The sequence below is a fragment of the Pelobates fuscus genome, chromosome 3 (genome assembly GCF_036172605.1).
Source record: "Pelobates fuscus isolate aPelFus1 chromosome 3, aPelFus1.pri, whole genome shotgun sequence".
NCBI classification, from domain to species: domain Eukaryota; kingdom Metazoa; phylum Chordata; class Amphibia; order Anura; family Pelobatidae; genus Pelobates; species Pelobates fuscus.
The window spans coordinates 347,881,269-347,896,695 of NC_086319.1; the positions used below are offsets into that span (position 1 = coordinate 347,881,269).

Genomic DNA, 15,427 nt, shown 5'->3' on the forward strand with positions numbered 1-15,427 from the left:
CAGAATGTGTGAGTCACAGCCAGGGAAGGTGTGTCTAAAGCTATATGGACATAAACAAACGTTTAACTCCTAAATGACAAGTGAGACTGCAGGGGCAAGTTTTTTTATGCTTATAATGTAAAAATGGCCAAAGTGGAAAAATGTACCATAACAAATGCTTTCAGTTCACCACTTTTTCCTTAAATGCAAATTTCACTTTGCTATATAGTGAATACAGCCATAAGAGTGTGAACACCCATGTCTTCAAGGTTATTTACTGAAGTAAGAATTCAAACTGTGATAAATTAAAAACTGAATTGCAAAATGTACAGAAAACAAAAACGATGTGGAAAAAAATTGTTCAACTTCTATTCACATTTTGGCTTCAGTCTTTAATTTAAAAAGTGTTTAATTTAAAAGGACATTCAACTTCTGCATGATCAATCACAAATCTGTAATGTTTTGACGGCATCAATGGGTCGAGATCTCACGGGGCATCCAAGACAGGAGAAGCCATTTTTGCCCCCCGCACAGCTCCAAAACTTTTTAAGAGAAACCTATAGGTCAACCTCACCAGTAGGTTTTCCTGGGTAAGACACCTAACAATATGTACTCATCTAATCAATTATAGGAGATACTAAGGAAGCAGGGCAACGTCATGTTGCCCACAAGTGGGCTGGTGGAACAAACCATTCCTGGACATGAAGTGCGAACCTAGACCTGCTTAACTGCTACTACAACAACAGACCCAATGAGATGGGCTACATGAAACATATGTGGGAACTATCGATTAATAAGAGACTTTCATCTACACTAACACCAGAACGAATAATAACAATGTTTGAACATTGTCAAGAGGAAGCTAGTGACACAATTGGAGTAAGATGGACTACACCATAGGATCAAAACATCATGCATGAGCAAGGAGGGGGAAGAAATCCCCACTCCTATACTTACAGAGGGTTCTCAACCCAAATCTCTATCCCAAGATGGAATAGCAGCAGATATAAGAAAGATGACCATTCAAAAGCTAGCAGTCTTTGACAATTGGGCAAGATTACCAGACCGTATGTAGCAGCAGCTAATGAGGTACTGTCCACAATCCCAACCAACAGCATCACAGAGGCAAACAAACTCTTATATGCCACTGCATTAGTGGTCCTCCAACTGCTGTACTACAAGATCAGGTTGAAAGAGACACAGTGCCCACCATGGACAGCAAGACTGGAAGCAAAAACAAAGGCAACATTCAAGGAAGTAAGTAAACTTCACAGAAGTGGAAAGATCCAGGATAAATTCTGGATACTGAGGGAATGTCCATACCAGAGGCACTGTATACAGGGAAGCAAACGCTGACAGCACTGGCAACGCGACTGAACAGACACATTATATGCCCAACAAACCATCCAAGGTTTATGCACAGCAACAAGGTAACCACAAAATATCCACCCAACACTCACCCAAAGCAGAGACTGAACAGTACTGGAAACACATCTGAGAGACAGAAGCATCACATAACATCAAAGTTCAGTGGCTACTAGACCTGAAATCAGACCCCTGCATGCGCCGAGAAAAGAAACCAGTCACCATTACAGTGGGAGATATCAAACGAGTAGCCCACATAAAAAAAAATTGGTCAGCCCCAGGACCTGACAAGATCCACAGCTAATGGATAAGGAACATATCAATGCTGCATGAACAACTAGTAGCACAACCCAATCAACTACTGTCAACAGGTTCCACCCTCATTGACTATACAAGGAAGAACAATACTGGTCATGAAGGACCCTCACAAGGGAATAAGAGCATCTAACCATTGACCAATCACCTGACTCCACAAAACATTGAAGTCTTGTAAGGCATCATAGCCTCCAAGATTGGTGGGCTTATGAGTTAGCACATGAGAAATACTCACATGAGAATTGGAAACAACATCAGAGACTCAACACATTAACTGCTGGTATACCAAGCAGTCAGATGGGATTCTAAGATCACACAGACCAATCTGAGAACAGCTTGGATTGACTACAAGAAAGCCTACGACACAAAGCCATACACATGTATACTGGAATGCTAGACCATATACAAAGTCTGCAAGACAATAAGATGGACAAGAGGGAAAACAATTTGAGAAGTCAATTGCAGGACAATAACACAAGTGAACATCAAATGTGGCATATACCAAGGTGATGCACAGGTCTCAAACCCCCTTAGCCAGATCATCATGAAGAGTGGATACAGATGCAGGTTCAAGAGTGGAGATTCCCTCAGCCACCTACTCTACATGAACGACATCAAGGTGTATGCAAAGAGTAAGCGGGACATTGACTCACTGACCCATCCAACCAGGACATACAGCAAAGACATCTGTATATTTGGTAGTGTCAGGAAGCAGCACCTGTAGTGGTCTTCTCAAGCTCAGTGAAATATAGGGGAGAGAGGAGAAGACACGGATATAGTGTAGTATGTTAAATTGCTTGAAAGTGATAAATGAAGAAAAAATTGCACTTACAATTTTCTGGAGATTATATTCAACTCCAGATATATGCGCCTGGATGGTATAATCCCCAAGGATATGATGATGGTCCTGGTGTACTCCAAAAGGGTTCTTCGGGGTGATGTAGAATTATTAAAAAATCTTTATTGAACTTGTATTGAATTATTGTACTAACTCCATTTTAACCTTACACTGTGACAAACCCTCCATTTTGTCCTCATTACCTGACAGATCCTTCATTTTAATCCATTTCAAACTACATGACATGACAGAGTTTCCCAGCACATTTAATACAATGAACAGAGACTGTATTTTCTATAAAGACATGACTAACCCAGGAATTGCTGAATTTCCTTTAACTTGCAACATAGTATAATTTGAAGGCCATGAGAACACTGTACTAATGAAATGTTCTATTCATAAGAGAACCTTGCACCTGACCACAAGACTTGACATCACTGACTGTGTAAAATGACGCTCAAGCCCCCCTTTCCACCGAGTAAACCTCATGCTAGGGAAGATGGCGCTTGAGCCCTCTGTCCCCACCCGTGTCCAGAACAATACCACCTATTGGTGGGTGGACACTTAGCTAACCACTTAGTTTTTGAGCCAATTAATTATATTGATAGGTGGACACTAACACAGACACTTAACAATTAATCCAATTAATGATGTTTATTTACTGATATCTTGATAATCAATGATGACGCAAAATGCCTCTTAAAAGGGCCTGCGAGCCCGCTCTTGCTTCACTTGCCAATACATTTCCTCGAAGTTATTTTAACTTGAACTCCGTGTGTCAGTCTGAATTACTTCAGCGTATATATGCAATTTAATTTTCTCTAATTTGGACAGGAACAGATAGACATTTAAACATCTTTGTTTATTTCTAAATTACACTATAACAGGGGTCAGGGTGTTCTGGCGTCAGTGCCAAAAACCGGTATCCTCAGTGGATAGGAGGAGAAATAAAAAACATAATATAGTGATCTCTGTATACGCTGGAATAAAACTAGGATAAAAAAAGTGGAGGTATACTCACAAGTGGGGAGAAAAAGAAATATTGCTCAGTATAGAAAGCGTAGGTGGAATAATGCCCACCAACGATACCACTTGTGAGTCCTCAGGTTCTTGATGATGAAATTGTGATGTTTAAAAGGATAGGCTGGGAGGCTCCAAAATAGCTAACATTCGCCATCTTTATTGGAGATTAATAAAACAATATAGCCCAAAAAAAAAAAAAACTGTATAAAACACTAACACGTTTCACCTGTTAGCAAGGCTTTTTCACACATTTAGAATAGAGAAGTGTGGACAGTTATTAAGATGAACGTGTGGGCAGGCATTAATAGGCAAAATGATCAGGACAGAAGGCCAAATAGGAGATGTAGAGAACAGCTACACGTACCTGGGGGTACCACAACCACATGGTATCCATGAGCAAAAGGCAAGGAGGATGGCAACATCCAAGTACCTCTAGAGAATCATACAGGTCCTAAAAGTCTCAGCTCAATGGGAAGAACAAGATCCAAGCCATCAACACATATGTCCTGCCAGTCATCAGGTATCAAGCTGGAATAATAACCTAGCCAAGAAAAGAGTTGCTCAGCATGGATGTCCAGACCAGGAAACCTACTCACTATGAATGGATCATCGCCCCTGAAATCCAGCACTCAGAGTGTGTACACCAGCCAGATGGAAGGACGGGGGTCAGGGCCACAATACAATCTGGGATTCATCAAAAGTATCCACAAGTACCTCATTAAGATGGCTTCAAACTATGCCTGAGACAACAGATAGAGGATACAGAAAAGGAGGAAGTACCATGGCTAGACAAAATCACTTCATGGAGAGTACCACCAGCAAATAGTGAATGTGGCTAACATTATGAAATCATACCAGTGGGTGGAAAATGCAGTACTGAAACAGAGCACTAAGGCCACTAATCCTAGCAGCACAGGAAAAGGCACTCTGTGCCAGATCAATAGACGCAATGGTTTACCGGACCAGACAGGACCCAAGGTGCAGACTGTGCAAAGAGGCCACCAAAAAGCAGCCAGCTGATGTTAGCATACACAACGAGGCACAGCCAAGTTGCTGGAATTGTGTACGAAATATCTGCACAGAATATGGGCTGGACCTGTCAAAGTCCAGATGGGAGATACCTCAAAGAGTAGTAGAGAATGACAAGGCTAAGATCCTGTGGGACTGTTAGATCCACACAGACAAGCAAGTATGGCCAGACAACCAGACATCATGGTGGTGGTAGACAAGTAACGGAAGACTGCAGTGGTATGGATGTGGCAATACCCAGTGACCACAACATCCTGTAAAAGTAACCTGAGAAGGTGGACAAATACCAATGATTGAAGGAGAAGCTAGAAAGGATATAGAAAGTGAAGGCAGTAAAAGTCCCACTTGTGATGGGAGCACTCAGGGTTGGGACACCTGAAGTGGGGGGAGTGGCATCAGCAGATCCCAGTTAGAACATCCAGAAGAGTCCAGTTTTAGGAACAGCTAAGATACTGCATAGAACCTTCTGTTAGAGGTCAAGAGAATGATGAATACACAGAAATACCACCTAGAGGGACCACTAAGTATTTTTATATTTTAATTCATTATAAGAGATATAGATATCTCTTAAAACTCACATAATTATTTTAATGCAACTGATGGGCAGGGACTCATGGAAGTTGTATTTCAGCAACATCTGGATGGCCAGAATTCGAGGTACCCAAATTAAGAAATTGTAATTTTTCAGCACCTTAAAAAAATAGACATACTGAGACATGTTTACAAACATGCTTGATAGCAAGTACAAACTCCAGCAGTTGTAATTCCTTCATATTTAATTCTTCATTGTAATCAAGTGGGAGCCTGATAATCTGAACAGAAAACTAGTGGGAATTATATTCCCTCCAATGAATATAAAAAAACAAAAAGCAAAAACAAACAAAAATAAACAACACAATTTTTTTTATAAAATGTGATATTAACAAACATTATAAAACCATGATCATATAAGAAGGCAGAATTATTGTTTGAAATCATGAGTTACATTTTCTTTGTTTAAAGGTTCACCTGAATGCCATATCCATTTAATTGCAACCACTATGGGCCTCTGTAAAGGATACTGCCGCTAACGAGCAGATGTTCGCATTTATCCAGGTAAACATTTGGTCCCTTGTTACAGTTAGCCAAACTGTCAATAAAGGAAGTTGATTAAATCGGTCCATGATGCAGATTGCACTTACTTTCATTAGCCTTTAAATGAGGGTGCATCAAAAAGATCCTTCAAGCGGGTAACATGCTGTATTGAAGCATGATGCATTCCATAGCCGTCTGTAAAGTTCCTCTCCCACCTAGCGATGAAGTAATCGGTTTGTTTCTTCGGATAAGAAACCTGTAATTAAAACATTGCTTGTTAAAATGCATTCACTGATCCATACTTCAACTAAAAGGACAGAATGTAAAAAAATGCATGCGATGCTCAAATCTGATTATATCTGGCAACCTATTCACTAAACAGTGAGGGAATAAGGAAAACCATTGGTAGTTACCAGATGATTGGGGTCCCAAAGATATTTCCACCATGGAATAGGAGGGCACCCTTAGTTATTTCAGTAGGTCATAGAGCCCCAGGACCCCCCTTATTTTCACCAAAAAGTCTGAAGAATGAGAACTTTATCAAAATATGTTACTGCTTTATAAAAAAAAAACTCAATAAATGAATAACTGAACATCACTTGGCTATAACCCATGTCATTTTCAGAATGTTCTGAAAATATTAGGCACTGTCACCACCAGGTTATTCATTAAAGGGACTATAAGAACCCAGAACACGTCACCTTATTGAAGTGGTCTGCGTTCAGTGCCCCTTCTTCCTGTAACCCAGCAATGTAAAACCACGAGAGGAGCTTTCTGGTCTCAAAAGGAGTTTGACTCAGTGAAACAACTTCAGAAGTCGTGACGCTTTGCAGGAGGACATCCACCATCTTTCAATTCCCCACAGGAAAGTATCGATTCACATTCGGTTGCCCTATCAGCAAGAAAGATGCAGGAGGAGGAGACTGAGCCAGCGCCATCTTTTCTATCCTAATGTCTCTTTTTTTCGGAGCTGCATACGGAGTGTCCGTGTAAAACAGAGCTCCATAAAAATTTGTTTTTAAACTACTGTAAATGTATTTAAAAATAAGTCTGTGTTAATAAGATATCCTTGTTTTAAAATTTATTTTAATTGAATAACTTTTAGCAAGTCACCTAAAATTTCTTAGAACAACCCCACTACTGGTCACACTCCCAACTCACACCCCTAAAACTAAAGTGACCCTCTTTGTCCATTTTAAAGATCGGGAGGTGTGCAATGTCTTCATATATAAGTTCTCTGATCGGGACTGTACCTCGTTCCCTCACCTTCATAACTGATGTTGAAGCTTTTATATTGGTAAGAAGTGCTGTACAGATGGGTATAAATCACACGTATCACTTCAATACTTAGAGCAACAATATCACCCATCCCATTATGCTCTTGGCACTATCAGGCATACCTGGAAATCATGTACATGGTCGTGTTGTAAGGGTGATCACACCATGGGGGTTAAATTAATTTGAATGGTATGCTCTGACTGAGTCAAGGAAAAAAAAATTAATAAATAAAACACCCAGCTTTGTTTTCGCTTTAATCATCTGAAGCTTTGGGGGAACAAGGAGATATGAACTAATTCTGGATTATGGGACTCCCTGTACTTCGGTATGAATTAATTAGCATGAGAAACAAAATAGAAACAGCACATGATAAAGGAAGATGCACTTCCTATTCTGATGTTTAAATGAATAATTCAAACAAGCAGCAGAAAAGGACAGCAGAGGATGATTTAGCATTCCTAGCAATTAATCTAAGCCATGGACCGAAGCATCAAATCAGAGCACAATATGCATTCCAAAATGTCTCATTAACGTGAAGTGGGTTTAAGTACAGATCCACCAATTCTACGCTCTGGGACTCGCGAGTGAGTTCTAGCCCCATCATTAATACTACAGGTAGGAATCATTAACACTACAGCTTGCTCTAATGGTTAAAGTAACACTCAAAGCACCATAACCACTACAGTGCACTCTAGCAGTCAGTGTCAGAAGCTCCCTAATGCTTCTCCTTGCAATTTGTCAAACACTTTAGTAACTGCTGAACCTTCATACTACGCTCTTTTGGCAACCAGGTGGTGTGGATCGGTGCTGGTCAGAAGTCAAATCATTTTTAAATGTTTTGACTACTTACATTTGTGGGTACCAAGGCACCTTTTGCAGCAAAACCACTACTAGAGGCACTTCTGCTACACTGACAGAGTAAAAAAAAAAAAATGTCACATTATGCGTACGCCCATAGGAAAGCATTTGATACAATGCTTTTCTGTGGTGAAACTATCTCATTACAGTTTCTATGCCTACACAATACAACTCCTATCCCCCACAGACACAGTGCAGGCATTGCTGCCCTATCCCCCATATACACAGTACAGGCCTTGTCCCTCCTACATTACAGCGGTTATTCCTCTCACACAGTATAGCTCATATGTTCCTTTACACTAAATACACAAACTACACACACAGTATAATCCCTATCCACCAACAGACTACAGCTCCATTCCCCACACACCAGGCCCGGACTGGCCATCGGGCACACCGGGCAAATGCGGCGGGCTGCGGTGGCAATGGGCCTAGGCTGGCAGGGGAGATCACAGGATCTCCCCTGCCAGTCTATGCAGGGCCGGCACTATCAGAGCTCCGGCCCCGCTGTGTTCCATGACGGGCCGGTGGTGAAATCAAAGATCTCCCCCACCGGCCCACATGTAGTGTATTGCGATCATCGGCGGCGGAGAGAAGGAGGGGAACCCGGAGGAGCTCTGTCTTGCAGCTCCACCGTGTTCCTTTCGTGAGATTTGACACAGGCTAGAGTTCACTCACCACTAGCACCACCAAGATGGCAGCACGGCCCCCCTCCCAGGATAAAGGTAAGAAGGGAGGAGGGATATAATCAATGCTTTATTGGAAGAAAAAAAATATGTACATATAGATAATAATCTGCCCCTCCCCCCTCCCCCACCCAACACAAAAGCCCTCCAAATATATTCACACACACACACACACAACTACACAATACTCTTTCTTGGCATTTTTGTCTCCTGGTATCCAATCTATGGAGACACCAGAGACAAATTTCAAGCAAACACAGTGCAAGCATGTTATTAAATTTGCTTCCGCTGTGCAGAACAAATACAGGGCTTTTTCTCATGCTAGAGCTCTTCAGCAGAGCTCTGCGTATAGTCTGCCCTGGAAGAGCATTAAACCAACATTTGTGATGGGGCGTGCTTGTCATTGGAGATGACAAAACACACCCTATCTGGCACCGCTCCCTTTTCAGTAGGCCGCTGTAATTGAAAAATGCTCGGGCCGAATTTTCTTTCCAGTCCGGCCCTGCCACACACTACTGCTCTATCCAGACACACTTGGCAGCCCAATGAACACACAATCCCCACTTTCACGTTGCACCTCATGTAGCTTACCCTACACACATTAACACCATAAGCATCCTCCAAACAGATTCAACCACATGCAATCTCTCTCACACAAACACACACTCTAACCACTTTTAAACCTGTCCCTTTTGTGCTTTCTGGTTCGAGACACAGTTATTAGGAAACCAGAGACAAGTCACTAGCAAACACAGAAGACGCGTATCATTAGAATAGCTTGCACTGTGTTAAACACAGGGCATTTTTATCCACGTGAAAGCTCTTAACAGGTGTCTGCAATTGGGCTGCCCTGGAGGGGCATCATCTTGACATGTCCACTTAGGGGCGAGCATGTGTCAATGATGATACAACATGCCCCTTCCTATTGAACTGCTTGGTCTTAAAATGCATTGGCTGAATTTTTGTCCCATTCCGGCCTTGTATACCAAAATGAACAACTTTGCTTTGAGTTCTAATGGACAACCCTTGGGTATCCTCCAGAGGCTTTAGAGTACTGCATCTACAATCAAAGCAATTTATATCAGGCTGCTGTCAGTATTCTATACAGCTAGATATACGATATTGCATAGCCACTTTCAGTAAATACCTATTGGCTAAATTTGGCTAATTGGAAGAAAAAGGCAATTGGAAACAGTCGCCAGAGTTTGAAACAGGGAAGTAAAAAAGGGCTGTTTCAATCATCAGTCTCATCAGTAAACCAAAAAGCCATCTTCCACAGTGGGGTTTTTTCAATAACTGCAGCCCTGTCCATTTCTATAGGTTACAACCCCTGTTTTATTTAGATTGGACAGTAACATTCCTCTATAAAGATAAATATATAACTAGAGAATGTTTTGTGAAATGGTCCCCTTTGATCTGTCATTTATTTATTTATAGACATTCACAATTAATTAAAATCCACATTCCAGAATACATAATGTTTGACACAACTACTGTGAATCCTTTGAGTACCGCGTTATATATCTTGCAGAGGTGTTGCAAGGAGAGGGTTAATAAGTATAGGACCAATAATGTACCAAAGCAGGTAAAAGCATTGTAATGCTCATGTAGCACTTATGGCAATAGCTCATCTACAAATTTGTCACTAGACTCTACATCCGCATCGTATTTTATACAATTCTAACGTTTCCCCCTCTTATGAAATGTCTGGTCACCATTCCTCTTTTACTGATGGTCTACTTTTTTGCCTTGTCTATTCTTCAATAAAGAAATATATAAAAAAAAAAAAAAAAAAAAATGCTGCATCGATACATTTAGTTAATACAACAGACAGGCTGACAAATGGAATCTTGGAGAGGAGTTATTAAAGGAACACAGATGATCTTTCCCCCCCTCAAGGTCAAAATACAAATCTCACTTTATATTAAAGAAAGCACAAAGACTGAAAACTAATAAATCCAGCTGGTGCGCATTTTGTTCTGTCTTTGTTAAATTAATAGCATGTCTGTATTATTTCTGATCTGAATAATATTACCAGACAAGCCATCTGCATCAGATGTTTTTAGTAAGTCTGATAATTGTAGCAGTAATTTCAAGTAGCCGCTGGCAAGCTAAAATTATTCCCCGTTTAGGATTTAGCCAACAGTTTCATTTGGCTGCAAAGCTCCGATCACTGCATCTTGGCAGAAACAGCAAAGGCCAACAGCTTGAGATAACCTGCTTTTCCATCCAGGCTGGTGGATGGCAAAATCCATCCCCCATGTATTCCCAGTGACCTTGTTAGGATCGCCTTCCAAATCAATGACAGCATGTTCCTGCTGTAGGCCTGCAGGGTGGCTAGCTATTCAGTCCAGTCAGCCACTCTGTAAGGCATGTGGAAGTGTGTTTTCTACTGCAATGCACCAGGGCCCGCAAGAGGATTTACTCTGAAATCATAGCAGCATGAATTTAATACATAAAAAAGCACATGGCTGAAAGGTGAAAAGATCTACATCATATACCAACCATATGGCCCTGTTGAGGAGGGGTAGTTTCAATTGAGAGCAAATCACCTCCTCACTCTTCTCTATTACAATGTTCCTTGTTTAGATTTGGTTTGCATGAGTGTATAATCGAATGTAGCAGCAAGAGAACGCACAATTTATATTTAAACTTGCAATACATTTTACATTAGAACTATACAAACCATAACCATTACAGATTGTTGCAGAGGTCATGGCACAAGAGTCTGTGGGTGCTAGCGCAGAACAACAGACCACACAAGCCTATGAGCAACCTGCACTTGGCCCTTAAAAAGCGCTCAGTGCCCCTAGTCAAGCTGGACCATGTACGCAAGGCAGAGACAATATTGCTGTCATATCTGAAAGATACGAGGGTGACATAGTGCAGCAACATATACTAGCAAGTTCTTCTGTGCCAAACACCCCAGCCAAGAAAGAGTGCAGCACCTCATCAACCTGATTCTAGAGCTGAACAACCCCCGGCCGCCCCCCTCCCTCCCTCCCTCCCAGGCAAATTCTTTGTTGCTTTGCGTAGTAGCAAAGTTTCAAGACCACCAGATAGACTCAATCTGTAGCGCATTTACCAGTAACATGTTCTGATGTGTTTAATACGGTTTAGGATCTGTTTAGGTTAATTGTTGCAAAGTTTGGATTGAATGTAAAAAAATAAAAAATAAAATGATGCTTGGAGTTATTACGCAAATACTATGTGGCCTTCTACTTACCATTTACCCCTGACCTGGATGTAGTTCTATAGACTAACCTGGTTCCTCACACTGAAATCCTGTAGAGCAAGCATGCCAAACTCAAAGGCGAACACAGGCTAAATAAACAAGGTTTACATTTATGTGGGCTGCAAAAGAAAAAAGAAACTTCGGGGCTATAACCGGAGTTGATAAACAAAAACAATTCAACCCCCTGAAAAGAATCCCTCACAACAGCACAAATATTTAAAACATTTGTTGTCTCAAGGACACCTGCTGAAATTAATCATGAGCTTCATTAGTTGCACTAGGTATTCTTGAGCTGGAACACTTGAAATATCGGAACTGGATATCAATGTCTGCAACAAGATTTCGAAGAACGCGGGTTGTGAAAAACCCTCAAGTGACTGCAAAAGACCTGCAACACGACTTGGTGGCAACAGTCACTGAGGTTAGACACATACTAAACGCAGAAGGTTTCCATGCCAGAGCTCCTAGACACACAACACAACTTACCCAAAAACACAAAGATTTGGCTCCAATATGCCCAAATTCACATAAATAAGCCACAGAAGTTTTGGGATTCTGTTTTGTGGAGCGATGAAACAAACTTTTCAGCCCAATGAATCAGAGGTATGTCTGGAGGAAGAAGAATGAAGCATACTGTGTAAAGAACACTGTCTAGAATTAAGCATTGTGGTGGCTCGATGATGCTCTTGGGTCGTTTTGCATGCAAAAGGGTGCTCCAAGTACTAATATGCTTTCCATGAAGGGGTTGAATAATTTTGAGACTAGAGAAGTCATACCCAGGACATACATGAAAACGAGGGAAATCTCAAGGTATCTTTCCTGGTAAAATATTTTATAAATAAATAAATTGTAAGTTGTGTTTTGGGTTGAATTTGGGGGAAACACTTAAAGCATTTGTAGTGTTGCGCTATTTCAATTTCTTTTGTTTGATTTGTTCACTGCAAATATTTTGTCCGTTAGTACAGCTAATCTCAGTCAGTCGCCCATCGCATTTGCTCCTTGCTTTAATAAAGAAGTAAAAGTAGTCAAAAGGCTGTTGAACTACAATTTATTACATGATCCAATAAAAAAAAAAAATTAAACAAATTTTTGAGTGATATTGCACATTGCAAAAGCCCCACTTTCATTTCCCTTTTAATCACTGAATAACTAGGCAGTTTTGTTACAAAGCAATGGACTGATTACATGAACGGATGCCATTTTCAGCATTGACTGATTAGCTGCAGTAATGCTGTACACGTATTAAAAACATTTAATATGATTTGGCTTTCACTGCCAGCAATGCTGGTTCCCTTACTGGCAAGGCCGGAGACTAATGGATATTCAGTAGTGCTTGAATGTGTCTTTCCATTACTCATTAACGAGTGAGTGTGGATGATAGCCCATAAAATGCAGTCAGAGTAAACAAATTCAAACTTATTTATTCATACAGGTCATTAGAGGTTGTATTTGCTCCCCTCCACCCCCACAATATATTTACTGAAGGATTTTTGCATTTTTAAGATACCGTCACTTGCAACTTGGCGTTACATTTTTTCTTTATTAACAAGAGATGGTTTAACTTGAGTAACACTCCCATAAAAATACAACACATTTCTAGATTTACTATGAAATCATACAAAAATAAAAGAGCATAAATATATCATGGTATATCTGTCACGACAGTGACCCCTTCTCGCAGAGTGTAACCTAACTATAGAACGTATACCGGACCTTAGAATGGCCGGACTCACGTTAGAGTAGTCAAATGGGATAGCCAGAGGTCAAGGGATAACAGAAGACGGGATAACGATAAGCAAGCCAAAGTACAGGGAACCAGAGAGTAGAGTAGTCGAATAGAGAAGCCAAAAGTCAAATACCAGGGTAGAATACAAATATCACAGAAAGTAGCACTAGGGGAACCAGCAAGAACCACACTAGGGCGTCTTACTGGTGTCAGGGCAGCCCTTTTATAGTGTGGTGTGTGTAGCCTTAAAACCACGCCCCCAAAAGGTCCGGGGGCGTGGCCGTGTCAGGACCATGTCGGCTTCAAGCCGACGGCAGTGGCGCGCATGCGCCGAACCTAGAAATTCCGAGCTGAGTGAGCGGCCGGCGTCAGAAGTGCCTTGCCGCTCAGTGAAGGAGGATGCTGTGCTGCGTGGGTCCGAGGAGGTCAGGTAAGGTATCGTGACAGTACCCCCCCCACAAGGACCGCCCTCAGGGCGGTTAGAACGTCTCCTTTCAAACAAACGAACCAGGCGAGGGGCGTGAACATCAGAAGCGTCCACCCACGAACGATCCTCAGGACCATAACCCTTCCAGTCTAAAAGGTATTGAAGTTTACCCCTAGAAAAACGAGAACCCAAAATAGACCTCACTTCATATTCGTTTTGTCCCTCCACAACTTCAGGAAGAGGAGGAGAGGTACTACGAGTAAACCGATTACAAATTAATGGCTTGAGAAGTGAGACATGAAACGAATTTGGTATTTTCATATTAGAGGGTAAACGAAGACTGTAACAAACAGGGTTGACACGTTTGAGAACCTGAAACGGGCCAATGAATCTGGGAGCAAATTTCATAGACGGGACCTTAAGTTTAATGTTTCGGGTACTTAACCACACTTTATCCCCGACCATGAACGTGGGGGCAGGTCTCCAATGCCTGTCCGCATTAGCTTTGTACACACTAGCCCTTTGAGTCAAGATTTGTTTAACCCCTAGCCAAGTCTCCCTCATATTCTGGACAGTGTCATCCACACTTGGCACTCCCGTAGAAGGGACGGAACTTGGTAGAGTAGTAGGGTTAAACCCATAATTGATTAAAAAAAGGGTCTGTGTAAAGTGGATTCATGGACATGATGGTTGTGAGCAAATTCTGCCCATGGTAACAACTCCGCCCAGTCATCTTGATGAACCGAAGTGAAACAGCGGATGTATTGTTCCAGGCATTGGTTCATCCTTTCCGTAACACCATTAGATTGGGGATGATAAGAAGAGGAAAGGTTAAGGTTGATACCCAACTGTCCACAAAACGCTTTCCAGAAACGAGAAATAAATTGAGGGCCCCTATCAGAGACAATATCATGGGGTACCCCATGTAAGCGGACAACCTCCCTTATAAATATAGAAGCCAGTTCAGAAGAGGTAGGTAATTTATAAAGAGGGACCAAATGAGACATCTTCGAGAATCTGTCAATTATCGTTAATATGACAGTGTGGTTCTTAGAAGGAGGTAGGTCTACTACAAAATCCATGGCAATACTCGACCACGGAGTCTCCGGAATAGGCAAGGGCATGAGGAGACCTAAAGGACGACCCTTAGGGGATTTAGTAGCGGAACAAATACCACAAGCAAGGACAAACTCACGAACATCCTTCTTGTAGGAAGGCCACCAGAACCGTTCCACCAGCAATGATGTGCTTTTAAGTATCCCTTGATGCCCTGCCATTTTGGAATCATGCATGAGGGATAGTACTCTGTCCCGATAGGCCAATGGCACATATAGTTTTCCTTGTGGAACAGTCAAGGTAGTGCGATCTTGAAACGTAGATAGTTCCTCTATTAATCCCGATGAGACTCTAGCATAGACAGTGGCGACAATACGATTCTTAGGGATTAAAGAGGACATAACTTCGTTGGAGGATGTAAAAGGTTCATATTGGCGGGATAGGGCATCAGCCTTAATATTTTTTGACCCCGGCCTATATGTAACAATATAATTGAAACGATTGAGATATAGAGACCAACGTACTTGTCTGTCAGACA

General features: G+C 41.5%; 1 protein-coding gene across 1 annotated transcript in view; it reads right to left on the reverse strand.

The window, feature by feature from the left end:
- Positions 1 to 15,427, reverse strand: part of OTUD7A (OTU deubiquitinase 7A) — a 242,690-nt gene that overhangs the window by 158,840 nt on the left and 68,423 nt on the right. The window contains exon 2 of the mRNA XM_063449143.1: positions 5,731 to 5,879. The gene's annotated coding sequence lies outside the window, so the exon portion shown is untranslated. The remainder of the gene's footprint in view (positions 1 to 5,730; positions 5,880 to 15,427) is intronic.